General features: G+C 45.0%; 1 protein-coding gene across 2 annotated transcripts in view; it reads left to right on the forward strand.

Moving 5' to 3' along the window:
- Positions 1 to 5,000, forward strand: part of LOC113809777 (glycogen debranching enzyme) — a 386,284-nt gene that overhangs the window by 53,557 nt on the left and 327,727 nt on the right. The window lies entirely within an intron of this gene.

Below are 5,000 nucleotides of genomic sequence, written 5' to 3' on the forward strand. Positions count from 1 at the left end.
CTCTCGTCTTCCTTTTTATTTCCTTCCTTCCGTTTTCATCTCCTCCTCTCTCGCCTTTCCCTCTTTTTCATTCCATTCACTTCCCTTTGCTTCCTTCCTCTTCCTCCCCACCCCTCTTTTCTCACCCTCCCTCCCCTCCCCACCCCTCTTTTCCCACCCTCCCCATCTTCTCTCCCTCCTTCCCCATCTTCTCTCCCTGCTTCCCCATCTTCTCTCCCTCCCTCCCCTCCCCTCCCCTCTTTCCCCACCCTCCCTTCCTCTCCTCTCTATTACCCTCCTATCATAAGCATGCGAACTGTGGGTCATGTCACTGACCTAGCATCCATGTCGGTCACAGGCTAGCAAAGAAGCCGGTGTTGCTAGCTATGTTTGGTCCTCGTTCACGCATGGCTGTGTGTTTGTGAAAGTCGTGGCCTCCATTGCCTCCCCTGCCCCCTCCCCCCCTCCTCCTCCCCTTCCTCCCTCCTTCGTTTTGCTGTGCTTGTGCAACTTCCTTCCATCTTCCTCTCCCCCCCCCCTCTCCCCATCTTCCCTTTTGACCCTTCTCTTTTTTTTTATTATTCTACCCTCCCCACCCTCCTCTTCGTTTCCTTCCCTCCCTCCTCCCTCCCTCCCCCTCTCTCCTTCTCTCCCTCTCTCCCTGCCTCCCTCCCTCTCTACATCCCACCCTCCCTCCCTCTCTTTCTCTCTCTCCTTTCCTCCCTCCCTCTCTTTCCCTCTCTCCCTCCCTCCCTGTCTCCTTCTCCCTCTCACCACCCCACCTTATCGCCCCTCCTCTCCCCTCTCCGCTCCTCCCCTCCCTTCCCCGCTCCTCCCCTCCCCTCCCCTCCCCTCCCCTCCCCTCTCCTCCCCTCCCCTCCCCTCCCCTCCCCTCCCCTCCCACCCTAACTCCTACACACAATCCAAGATCCTGACGAGTTTGTCCTTTTAATGGCATTCTTGTTGTTGCCGTTGAATTAACCAAACGAGGAATTTCTCTGGAGGATGGAAGGGTTATCAGGGAGGAGGGGGGCTTGGGGGGCCATGGGAGGGGATAGAGGCGTAGGAAAGAGAGGGGTCCTGGAGTGTGAAATGCCTCTTGTTGATGGAAGCAGAAGAGGTTGGTTGATAATGAATAAACGATAAAGAGAGAGAGAGAGAGAGAGGAAGGGAGAGAGGGAGAAGGAGGATAGGTGGGTGGGTGAGTAGGTGAGTGGGTGAGTGATGAGAGGGAGATGAGAAGGGTGAGAGAGAGAGAGAAGAGAAGAGTGTGAGAGAGAGAGAGAGAGAGAGAAGAGAGGAGAGAGAGAGAGAGAGAGAGAGAGAGGAGAGAGATGAGAGGAGATGAGAAGAGAGAGAGAGAGAGAGATGAGAAGGGTGAGAGAGAGAGAGAGATGAGAAGGGTGAGAGAGAGAGAGAGATGAGAAGGGTGAGAGAGGGAGAGAGATGAGGAAGGGAGAGAGAAGAGAGATGAGGAAAGGGAGAAGAGAGAGAAGAGATGAGAAGGGAGAGAGAGAGAGAGAGAGAGGAGAGAGATGAGAAGGGAGAGAGAGAGAGAGAGAGAGAGAGAGAGAGAGAGAGAGAGAGAGAGAGAGAGAGAGAGAGAGAGAGAGAGAGAGAGAGAGAGAGAGAGATGAGAAGGGAGAGAGAGAGAGAGATGAGAAGGGAGCGAAAGAGAGAGAGAGAGACGAGAAGGGAGCGAAAGAGAGAGATGAGAGGAGAGAGAGAGAGAGATGAGAAGGGAGCGAAAGAGAGAGAGACGAGAAGGGAGCGAAAGAGAGAGACGAGAAGGGAGCGAAAGAGAGAGACGAGAAGGGAGCGAAAGAGAGAGACGAGAAGGGAGCGAAAGAGAGAGACGAGAAGGGAGCGAAAGAGAGAGACGAGAAGGGAGCGAAAGAGAGAGACGAGAAGGGAGCGAAAGAGAGAGACGAGAAGGGAGCGAAAGAGAGAAAGAGAGAGAAAGAGATAAAGAGAGAGAGAGAGAGTGAGAGAGAGAGAGAGAGAGAGAGACAGAGAGAGAGAGAGAGAGAGAGAGAGAGAGAGAAGAGAAGAGAAAGAGAAGAGAAGAGAAAGAGAGAGAGAGAGAGAGAGAGAGAGAGAGAGAGAGAGAGAGAGAGAGAAAGAGAAAGAGAAAGAGAAAGAGAAAGAGAAAGAGAAAGAGAGAAAGAGAGAAAGAGAGACATAAACACAAGGACTTGAACTAGGACTCGAGACTTAGCATGGGCTGGGTCGCCAACCCCCAGACAAGAGAAAAAATCGAAGAAAAAAAAGATGATGATGATGATCCTAAGAAAACAATATCCACTTCACACTCTCTAATCCTCGCAAAAAGGGGAATGTGTCTCTTCAAAATGCTTTAGAGGTTTTCTTTTTTTGAGCTATGTAGGTCACTGAACGTATGAGTTGGGAGTTTGTGGTCGTCTAATTGGATCATTTATTAAAGAATTCAGTTAATTATGGAAACAACTAAAGTTTAGGTTATATGAAGGTGAAGTGATCGTTTTTGACGGGAGGAGAAACCTGTGACTCTCATATATCTCTATGACTCCAATAGATATATGCACATATATGCGCAAAGGCACACGCATATTACTCTATACATAGCCGTACATGTATAAGATAAGAAAGAAAAAGAGAGATATCAAGGACAGGCAGTCGTACGAATGCAGATAGACAGATAGACCAATAGATAAGGAGGTGCTCACGAAACATTTTTTAAAGAATTACAAAGGAACGAATTCCCAAACTTATATTCTCTATTTTAGGACCGAGATAACGTATCCACGACGGCTACGTGATTACACCCTGTTTTAACTGATTAAGCATCTTCGACGAGGTCCGATGTTCGGGAAGGAAGGAAAAGGAACAGAGAGAGAGAGAGAGAGAGAGAGAGAGAGAGAGAGAGAGAGAGAGAGAGAGAGAGAGAGAGAGAGAGAGAGAAAGAAAGAAAGAGATAGCGATAGAGAGATAAAGAGAGAGAGAGAGAGATAAAGAGATAAAGCGAGAGAGAGATAAAGAGATAAAGAGAGACAGAGAGAGATAAAGAGAGAGAGAGATAAAGAGATAAAGAGAGAGAGAGAGATAAAGAGATAAAGAGAGAGATAAAGAGATAAAGAGAGAGATAAAGAGATAAAGAGAGAGAGATAAAGAGAAAGAGAGAGAGATAACGAGATAAAGAGAGAGATAAAGAGAGAGATAAAGAGAAAAAGATAAAGAGAGAGATAAAGATAAAGAGAGAGAGAGAAAGAGAGAGATAAAGAGAGAGAGAGATAAAGAGAGAGAGAGATAAAGAGAGAGAGAGATAAAGAGAGAGAGAGAAAGAGATAAAGAGAGAGAGATAAAGAGAGATAAAGAGAGAGGGAGATAAAGAGAGATAAAGAGAGATAAAGAGAGATAAAGAGAGATAAAGAGAGAGATAAAGAGAGAGATAAAGAGAGAGATAAAGAGAGAGAGAGAGAGAGAGAGAGAGAGAGTGAGAAAGAGAGAGAGTGAGAAAGAGAGATAGAGAGAAAGAGAGAGAGAAAGAGAAAGAGAAAGAGAGAGAGAGAGAGAGAGAGAGAGATAAAGAGAGAGAGAGATAAGAGAGGGAGAGAGAGATAAACAGAGAGAGAGAGATAAACAAAGAGAGAGAGAGAGAGATGAGAGATAAAGAGAGAGAGAGAGAGATAAAGAGAGAGAGAGAGAGAGAGATAAAAAGAAAGAGAGAGATAAAGAGATAGAGAGATAAAGAGAGAGATAAAGAGAGAGAGAGAGAGAGAGAGAGATAAAGAGAGAGAGAGAGAGTTAAAGAGAGAGATAAAGAGAGATAAAGAGAGATAAAGAGAGATAAAGAGAGAGAGAGAGAGAGAGAGAGAGGGAGAGAGAGAGAGAGAGAGAGAGAGAGAGAGAGAGAGAGAGAGAGAGAGATAAAGAGAGAGAGAGAGAGAGAGAGAGAGAGAGAGAGAGAGAGAGAGAGAGAGAGAGAGAGAGAGAAATAAAGGGGGAGGGGGAGGGCATTTGTGCTTCTTGGACCATACAATTTCATTCAGATTTTTATTGTTTAGTCTTCGGTTCGTGTTTACTCGCAAATTATAACCGTATTTCAGAATAAATTATAAAGCAAATTTCAGAATTATGATGATTGTGAAACCCACTTACATTGTCCATATCATTATATCCTCATTAATTACGCCGCACTTTCTCAACGCCTTTCTTTAAAGCTTCTAAACCTCACTTAAATCTTAATAAAGACTCAAGATTAACAGCATTAAGATCATCTGAATTTAGCAGACCACACTATATTACCAAGAAATGTTTTAATGATATTTGAAACCGTTTGGCCTTTGAGACCATCTGAGACGTAAATGTTATTACAACAGCTGTGTTCGTAATTTCATAAACACATTAAAAGCAGAGTTTGTTTTTCCTTTTTATTTATTGAAGAAGTGAGTAAAATCTGTCCGTGTTTTTTCCATGATTAAGTCATGTTTAAGATGAAAATAATGGTAGGAGTGAATAAGCGATTGTACGAAGAACGCGATATTGGTGATGGTAGTAAAATTGTGATGAAATGAAATAGACAGTATGTAGATTTTATATAAGAATATATTTTCAAACAAATGGGAAAGGGTGTATACCTTCGAATGCAGCAGCATCAGAATCTCCAATTCAGAGTTTAGCCAGTCACAATGGCCTTCCTCTGTAGCGATTAGCACCATATAATCTAAATTAATCGAAATCAAAATTACCTTCGTCATCAAAACACTCGCCTCTAAAGTCGCCGCCACTCCACTCCATACCCCCCCCTCCCCAAGCCCCCCAAGCCCCCCCCAACCCACCGCAGTCCAATTAACCCATATCGCTAAAGAGAAAAGATAAGATTCTCCAGAACAAACACCACCCTCCCCTGGGCCTTGGAAGCGCCAATTAAAATCCCCGCGCCATTTTGCAGGTGATGAACTGATCATTATTCTCCGGCAGTTATCTCCATGCACCTTAGCGCCGTTCCTATAGTACACTTCGACGAGCGTTGTTGTACAGCC

Source organism: Penaeus vannamei, chromosome 4 (assembly GCF_042767895.1).
Source record: "Penaeus vannamei isolate JL-2024 chromosome 4, ASM4276789v1, whole genome shotgun sequence".
NCBI lineage: Eukaryota > Metazoa > Arthropoda > Malacostraca > Decapoda > Penaeidae > Penaeus > Penaeus vannamei.